We start from the raw sequence: 9,724 nt of genomic DNA, 5'->3' as shown, positions 1-9,724 counted from the left end.
GAAGCCAAGGGAAAATGTGCCGAGCAGGATTTGTGCAGCTCTTGATCGCAAACGTTTTAGTTAGAACACCTGTATGCAAACCGACAGCTTCCCCAGGAAGCCAAGAGAAAATGTGCCGAGCAGGATTACTGCAGCTCTTGATTGCAAATGTTTTAGATAGAACACCTGTATGCAAAGTGAGAGCAATGGTCTTCCCCCTTAAGTCAAGGGAAAATTTGCAGTGCATGATTTGTGCATCCCTTCAACGCAAATGGTTGTTTTGGATGACCCGTGTGCAACCACGTATAAAAAATTTGGTAAGATTTGCATCTGTCATATTGGATATGTTGCCATTTGTCAAACTGGAAAGATTGACATATGTTGATCTAGTAACACTGCCATTTGTCAATCCTTGTAACACTGCGATTTGTCCAAATATGCAGCTAAAAATCACTAGCACTATCTAATTTTTGCAACTAAAATTTAGTAATTAAGCATAGATTTCATTCATAGATTAAGCAGCCGTTCTTAATTAATACAAACAGTTCAACTCGGCAGTTGAACCGACCAATTTTTTTCCCAATTGTTGCCAACCACGTACTGAAATAGCTAGTTTAACTATATATACTAGCTAATTTTAAGTACGTTGTACAGTTCCACCACATCTATAGTCAGATGAACTAAAAAAATAGCCCCTAAATACTACTACGATGGAGGGTCTTTGTACTACTTCCGACAACCTTTCCTCTGTCGAGCGCGCTTAGTAAATAGGTAGAGGAGGAGGAGGAGCCTACCGACGAGCTGGACAACTGTAATACGGTACCTGCCGCTGCCGCATGTTCAGCAACGCTCACCAGCTCGAACGCCCTCTGTCACTCCAGACGACCCCTCTCTAAGAGGCCAAATTGCTAGTAGATCTCCTGATTCCTCGCCTCTGCGACAACATGTGCTACGGACCATGGCTACGGTAAGGCTCTTTGCATGCTCCACTACAAAAAAAGACACATCCGTGACATTTTGAGCCGAACAATTTTTTTTCTGTCATACTTATGACACTTCTATGACGATAATTGTGACAAAACCAGGTGTCATCATAGATGCGGTGGGCTCCTACTTCTATGACAAAAAAACATGACAGAAAATGGGCTTTTCGTCCTGGGCGGGCCGGAGACGCAGCTGCATGACATTCTTTGGGTCGTCCATGACGGAAAAAACTATGGTAGAAGTGAGGGCGAGGAAAATTTCGGTGATTTCCCGGTTACAGTGGGAGGTTGGGGGCCGAGCGATGTGCGTTTCTCTCGTACATGTACGCGCGTGTGTGCGAGGCGTTGGCTCTAACTGAACCCAAGCGAGGCGTTGGGCTCTATCTGAACCCGAGCGATTGCACTACAGGCTACGCGTTAATGAACCTGAGCGATCGATCGATGGATGTTAACTGAACCCGATCGAGCGATTCCTTCGCTATTGCTGCTAACTGAAGCCAATCGATGCTGCCTCTGGATGAACAGTGAGTGTTGCGGGGGGGGGGGGGGGTGTTGGATGAACAGTGAGCGGTGGGGGTGGATGAACAGGACCCCGTGGTGTTGCCTCTGGATGAACAGGACCCCGATCGATCGAGCCGGTTGGGGCTGGATGAACAGGACCCCGTTGAGGGCTAGATGAACAGGACAACCCCGTGGAGAGCTGGATGAACAGTAGATGGTGGAGGGGTGGATGAAAAGTAGCCCGTGGAGGGGTGGTTGAACAGGATCCCATGGAGAGGGGTGGTTGAACAGTAGGTGGTGGAGTAGCGCGTGGTGGAGGCTGGATGAACAGGAGCCCGTGGATGAACAGTCGCAGGTGGAGGCTGGAGGAGGTCGACGGTGGATAAACAGTAGCCCGTGGAGGCTGGAGGAGGTCGACGGTGGAGATGAACAATATCCCGTGGAGTCCCGTTTTGCAGTACGCCACACCCCTCCCGATGAACAGAACCCCCGTTTCGACCGTAGCGCTCCAACACAAGTCCGTTTCGTCCGTTTTGCGATATGCCACACCCCTCCCGATCAACAGGACCCCCGTTTCGACCATAGGAGGTCCGTTTCCTCCATTTTGCGGTACGCCAGACCCCTCCCAATGAACAGGATCCTGTTTCGAACGTGGCCGGTCAAACACAAGGCCGTTTCCTCCGTTCTGTGGTACGCCAGGTCTCGTTTCCATCACGTGTTCCGTCCAAGCCGGTTGGCTCCCACGCGTTCCATTGCCTCCCGATGAACATGACGCATTCCGTTGCCTCCCCATGAACACGACGCATTCTGTTGCCTCCCCATGAACACGATGACGACGCAGTTTCTCCATTTCGACCTAGCCATGTACACAAGCCCTGGCCGTACGTATGCGCCAGTAGGCGTTCGAGACCCCGCCCGTATGTACGTATGTGGCTGTATTTACTTTGCTTGCACCCTGGCCGTTGTATGTATGTGTACATGCTACGTGTGCGCCTCTACTACAACACGTGCGCGCCTCAACATCGACCAGTATGTACGTACACGTTCGCGACCAGAATGACAACGCTACATACGCTTTGACCAGGTGGGTCCCAACTGTCAGGCAATTCCTTGCGTGCGAAGATGTAGCTGGTGGGTCCCAGCAGTCAGGGAGGCGAATCATTTTTTTTGGCTGGACGCAATTCCTTGTGTGCGAAGATGTAGCTGGTGGGTCCCAACAGTCAGGGGGTGAATCATTTTTTTGCCCGTAATATGGACGCACTTCCTTGCGTGCGAAGATGTAGCTAGTAGGTCCCAGCAGTCAGGGGGAAACATTTTTTTCGCGAAATATGCTGGCCCGTCTGGTGGGTCCCCACTGTCAGGTGGAGGAATAATTATTTTGCGCGTAATAAGGAGGCACTTCCTTGCGGCTGCCGTGGACCCATCTGTCAGCCTCTCCACGTACAGTACTCTTCCGATGGAAGTCAGTCGTTGACCATGTTGACCACGCCGCGCTGAGAGCACCACGGCGGTGGACGATGGCGAGGCCTAGGAAAGGGATAACACGGAGCCGGGGAAGACGCGGCAGTGGATGCCCACGCGGAGAGGAGTATGAGGGTCCACCAGTTCGGCTGCGGTGTGAGCCTGCCGTCGCCGCAGAATAACAGGGGGTGTGGGTGAGTAGAGGGATGGCCTCGCCAGCGGTGGGAGTAGTAGGAGGCGGTGAGGCCTCCACGACATCACAACCGACCACAGGAGGCAGGAGCATGCGGCACGACCGGCGCTGCTTTGGGCGGCTGGAGCAAGAAGACTAGAGGTTGAAGAAGCACTATGGCCGTTGGATGGATATCATACGGTCACTGGAGCTGGAATTGTTCATATTGACTAAAGTTGACAAAGGCCTCCATCCCAGTCAACTTAGTAGGCCCACAAGTCAGCCTCCCACCATGGTGGGTCCCAGCTAGCAGGGGGAGTATTCATTGTTTTAGTGCATAATAAGGAGGCACTTCCGGTGGGTCCAAGCTGACAGTGGGGGGAATGCTTTTTTGCGAAATACGGTGGCCCGTCTGATGGGTCCCAGCAGCCAGGGGGAAACGTTTTTTTTTTCGCGAAATAAGGTGGCACGTCCGGTGGGTCCCAGCAGTCAGGGGGGAAACGTTTTTTTAGCGAAATACTGGTGGCTTGTCCGGTGGGTCCTTGTTGTCAGGTGGAGGAATAATTATTTTCTGCGTAATAAGGAGGCACTTCCTTGCGGCTGCCGTGGACCCAGCTGTCAGCCTCTTCACGTACAATACTCTTCCGATGGAATTCGGTCGTTGACCACATTGACCACGCCGCGCCGAGAGCACCACGGCGGTGGACGACGGCGAGGTCTAGGAAGGGGACGACGCGGAGCCGGGGAAGACGCGACAGTGGATGCCCATGCGGAGAGGAGTACGAGGGTTCACTGGTTTGGTTGCACTGCCATCGCCGCAAAATAACAGGGGGTGTGGGTGAGTGGAGTGGAGGGATGGCCTAGCCAGCGGTGGGAGTAGTATGGAGGCGGTGAGGCCTCCGCGGCAGCACAGCCGGCCACGGGAGGCAGGAGCAGGTGGCATGACCGGCGCTGCTTTGGGCGGCTGGAGCAAGAAGACCAGAGGTTGAAGAAGCACTACAGCCGTTGGATGGACATCGTACGGTCAGTTGAGCTAGAATCGTGCATATTGACTAAGTTGACAAAGCCCTCCATGCCCGTTAACTTAGTAGGCCCACTATACTGGGTCCCTGCTAGCAGGGGAGTATTCATTTTTTTGTGCGTAATAAGGAGGCACTTCCTTGCATGTTAAGATATAGCTGGTGGGTCCGAGCTGTCAGCGGCAGTAATGTTTTTTTCACGAAATATAGAGGCCCTTTCGGTGGGTCCTAGATGTCAGGTGGAGGAATCATTATTTTGCGCGTAATAAGGAGGCATTTCCTTGCATGCGTCCGTGGACCCAGCTGTCAGCCTCTCCATGTACAGTCCACTTCAGATGCATGTCGGTCGTTGACCATGTTGACCACGCCACGCCGAGAGCACCAGGGTGACGGACGACGGCGAAGCCTTGGAAGGGAATGACACGGAGACAGAGAAGACTCGACAGTTGTTTCCCATGCGGAGGGGAGTACGACTGAGGGTTTACTGGTCCATCTGGTGTCACCAGAGAATAACAACAGGTGTGGGTGAGTAGAGGGATGGCTAGGCCAGCGATGGCAGTACGGTGGGGCGGTGAGGCCTGCGCGGCAGCACAGCCGACCGTGGGGAGGAGGGAGCAGGCAGTCCCGCCGGCGCTTGTTTGAGCGGCTGGAGCAGGAAGAGCAGAGATTGAAGAAGCACGACGGTCGTTGGATGGACATCCAACAGTCACTGCTTGTGCGTCAACCTTTTTTTAGGAAAGCCTCAAATATGTGGAAAACAGCATACACGCCCTCTGCCATTATTTCTAATAATTTATAGCCCATTTGCTAATTTTTACGGTTTTGTTTGGAGCCCATATTCTTTTTGTTAGCATTACAACCCATATTGTGGCCACGGTTAAAAAATTATACGACATTTTGCATATGTCGGTGTGGTCTGAACTGTTTTTAATCCCAAAATTTCGAGTCACATTCAGACTGATTTTTAAAATAAATGTATATCAATATAAAATCCAATAAATTGTCCATGCACAAAAATCAATGCAATTTAAAATCTCGGAATGAAAAAAAGATATTTGAAACTAATTACCGGTTTGATGTGTTTTAAAAATGTACAACCCATTTCTCATTACCGATAGGCCATTTTCTCGGCCAGCCGAATGAAGCTCTCCTCGTCTTGAAAGATTTGCAGCCCAACATGCCTGATAAAGCGACTTACTTGACAAATCACAAAAAAACCGGGCTAGCCATTTTCAGAAAGAAAAAAAAACTACTGGGCTGGTCTGTGGTAAACATAAAAGAAAAGGCTGTCTAGAAAGGCAAGAGTGTCCCGCACAACCCAGTTAACACCCGGCTTCCGTCTCAAAAACAAATTAGATAAATGCCACTCCAATTATGGCGATTCATAAAAATGCCACTGCAATTTCCAAACTTTGAAAAATGCCACTGTAATTTTTGCAAACTTTGAAAAACACCACTTCAGTTTGCAAACTTTGAAAAACACCACTCCAGATTTCGAAAAATGCCACTAGAAATGGCATGAAATGGCATTTTTCAAAGCTTGGAAATTGCAGTGGCATTTCTTGGAAACAACAAATTTGGAGTGGCACTTATCAAATTAACCCAAAACAAAAATAACTGGGTGAGCTGCTGGGTCCTTGGTGTCAGCCGCTCGTTGTGCAATTGTCTCGTTTATTGACTACGTTGACAATGGCATGGGACCCAGATGTCAGAAATCCACTAGGAGGAGCCATTTTTTATTAGCTTGAAATAAGGAGGCACTTGCTTGCTTACTGCCATGACCTTGGCGAGTCCCTGCTGTCATCCTATCCACATACAATCATCTCCTGATTGTGTACACTTCAACTTGGTAGGCCCACAAGTCAGCCTCTAAACCCGTGGAGGACAAATACAATCCATTTAAAAAAATAACTGCCCATTCCATACGTTCAAACGGAAAGTTCAACATTCAGAGCAAAGTAACAGGTCTGATACACATATAGAGTACTGAACTTCCACGTTGACAACCATCATAGCCAAGTTAACTATCTACTCCCACTAATACTCTAGCGTGCAAGTACTAACTTACTCTTAGCTAACTAGACGATGCCGGCCGCCATCTGCGATACACGCTAAACGCCGGCATTGGCATCCTGCGCCTTGCCTCAGACTTGCCAGAGGTGCGATAGGGCGCGTTGCTCACGCGCGTTGGCCCTTTCCATGTCGGCGTGGTCTACCGAAGCTTCGGCTTCCAAGCGGGAAGCCCACTTGACGAGCTGGTAGTAAAAATCGGCATCGTGAATGCGTGCGTGCCTGACAGCCTCTAGGGCTATTTGCCGGGCGCCGGCCTCCATGTAGTCGGCCTAGTTGCGGGCGCTCTGCTCGCGACTCAGAGCATCGGTGCGCTGCTCCTCCATGTCCTGCTGGTGGCACAAATCGGTGATACGCTGCTCCTCCGCCAGGCGGTCGCGCTCCAACAACTCCAGCTCCTCCGCCAAGCGGTCTCCAACAAGTCCTCGATCTCCACATTGCCATCTAAAGACAGATAGAATGCCTCCTCCCTCCGTCTGCCTTCCGGTGAAAAACCGAACACTAGTTCCGGCGGTGACCGCCTCCGGTGTCGCCTACCGCGGACGGGGGCTGGGGCATGGCGGACATGGCGAGTGACGTCGGGCTAGTGGGGGCTTATGAGGATTTGGCGAGTTGGGTCACGGTGCCACCGGAGAAGGGCGGGAAACAATACTTATAGGCGGAAGGTAGCGCGACAGTCATCGGAATTCAATGCATAAGTAGGCATGGCTTAGCGCCCTAGCTTGCCGTGGAAAACTAGAGAAAATGAAATTATGACTGTGCCGTCTTGTCCCGTCTGGGTCGCACGCCGGCATGGCGGTCAAACGAGTGCACTCAAATCATCTCCCTCCTTCTCAATAATGATTCCATGGATTTAAAAAACCCACAACAATTAAAGCGCATCTTTTTTTGCATCAGTTAGCTGCATTAATTACGGCTAGCTGCATGCAGGCACTAAGAATCACTCGCAACCAGTATGCGGAGCAGCATGCAACGAGTCGCAGCCGAGGGCATGCATGCAGCCACTTAAATTGCTAGAATTAATTAGGCTTAAACTTCTGCATGCCGTTAATTATTGCCATGCCTTGGTCTTGCTGCTTTGCTCACGGGACTAATAAACCTGGACGGAGGGAGTACCTTGGTTGATGAGAGGTTTGAATTAAGCCCTGCAAACCAGAAAGGAGGTACTAGTATGTGCGTGATCCGCTATTTATTCATGTAGGATCGAGTAGGCCGTTTCTTGAATTGAGCCCTGCAAACCGGAAAGGAGGTAGTACATGTGTGATCCACTATTTATTCGTGTAGGATCGAGTAGGTAGGATAGTGTAGCTTGTCAGTTTCTTCAGAGGTAGGCATTTTTACTCAAAAAACTGTCACTTCGGATCTTGCGTCGCAAATAAAACTGCCAGGAGCGCATTAGTAGGCTAGCTAGTGATCGATCAGTAACTTGTAAACACTGAGTGAACAGAAATAAGTAAATGTTAATGCATCTCAGTGATTCACAGATCATATACAAATATGTAGCTCCAAAAGCAAAGATCAGCCACTTCGGATCTTGCGTCGCAACTAAAACTAACTAGTACGATTCCCATACATAAGATCAACATGTTAATGCATCTCTATGATTCACAGATCATATACAAATATGTAGCTCCAAAAGCAAAGATCTAGAAAAAGCATCTGTTCTTCCTACTAACATGGATGCTTCTCTTGGCCAACATTCAGTACAGACTGAAAGACAAATTTGTTTGTGAAGTCCACAATTCCTCTTGTGAACGTAAGTGGTTTCACCAACAGCTGGAACCATGAGAATGAACCACACATGATGGAGGAACACCCACTGCAATATGATTTGGTCTTCTCTCAATCACACCGCGAGACTATTTTCGGAATACAAACTTTAACTTAGGCAAAATGATGCCCATTGTATAATCAGACCAAAGCAATCAAGCATCTAGTGTTTGCCAATAAATAGCACAATACTACTTTTCTGCAGTCCATGAACTGAGTATCCAATCTTTCTGTGTCTATTTTCAAATGGCACTGCATGTAGTGAATATACTATTCTCTTGTGCAGTTCAACCAAAATTGCGGACACTTTGTTTGTTTGCCAAATAGCAACGGGCAGACATCTCTGTTTGCACAAATATCAAGCAGCTAGTAAACATATACCACACCTTGTATTTTTGGTTTAAACATGTCTCTTTCGCTTAGCATCTGTCATGTTCTGCACTGGACAATCTGATACAGTTATGTTTTGCCTTGGATAATTTCATACTGAATTTATTTGCTAGTTGAGAGCAGAACTATAGCGCCTATTCTTCATCAGACCAAGGATATCCATGTTCGCAGTGATGGAAGAGGTGAAATCAATACAACCAAAATTGAGCATCCAATCATTGAATCCTGTCCTGCACCTCCAATGTAGGTCCACCCTGCCAATAAATTCACATGCAAACCACTAGTATTACTATCTAATGACAGTACAAAAAGAGTAGCAAGATAGTAGCAAACCACGTACCTTCGTAATGAACAACTCATAGTGCCACCAATTGGATATAAAGGTTTGGAAGAACACATGCTCCTAATGTTGAACCAGTTGGACTTTTTGTGCAGTTCCACTAAAATCGAGCATCCCTGTTTGCATAGATATTGAAAGTGTGATTACTGTAAAAACGACACTAGTTGAAGCATAGACTCACAAATATAAGCATTCCAATTTCTTAATGGAAAAGGTAGCAAGACTGTTTCTAACCACCTGTTTGAAGGAATAAATAAGGCAACAATGGCTGATGTAAGAAAGTCGTATATACTTCTTTTTGAAAGAATGATCGACTCCCAATCTTTCCTCTCCTTTTAAGCATATTTTGTGCAGTTCAACTAAAATAAAATGCCATCACCGCCTTGACAATTCAGTGACACTATACAAAAGGAAATGACTTAACATTACATCATGATGTCAGGTATGTAGTCGACAGGCATTAGACAAACATACAGACCTCCTCCGATAACATAATGAACATTAATTTTAACAAAGGTGTGACTAGCTTTACCGGGATAATTTGAGTGAACTCTACACCCTCTGTTCCTTAATATAAGACATTTTCGTGGTTCAATTTAAAGTACCCAAACGTCTAGTATTTAGAAAAACAGGTAGTAGTTTTCTTGAGCACATATCTAGGAAAGCTTGCCACACTTTATTTATGTCCATATGCTAATGCAACACCATTCGAATACTAAAAATATACACTAATCCAGTGGCTAGTGCAATAGTAGAGTAGTTAGTTTATTACAGGGTACAGTACAATGGTTTTACTGAACAGATTTCAATAAACTCTAGCACTGGAAGATTTCTATAAGAATTAACAATACAAAATGTAAAAAAATTGCCATCCCAATCTTGATATCGATCAAACATAAAAACTCGATCGAACGAATCAAGAGAACAGTCAGCATTGGTATACTAGCTGTGCATGAGCATTAAACCAAATACAAAAGTCTAAAGGTAACTAGCATTATTAACTAATGACAGTATAAAAAATTTCAAACCATGTACCTCC

Source organism: Triticum aestivum, chromosome 6B (genome assembly GCF_018294505.1).
Source record: "Triticum aestivum cultivar Chinese Spring chromosome 6B, IWGSC CS RefSeq v2.1, whole genome shotgun sequence".
Lineage (NCBI taxonomy): Eukaryota > Viridiplantae > Streptophyta > Magnoliopsida > Poales > Poaceae > Triticum > Triticum aestivum.
This window is presented reverse-complemented; position numbering follows the sequence as displayed.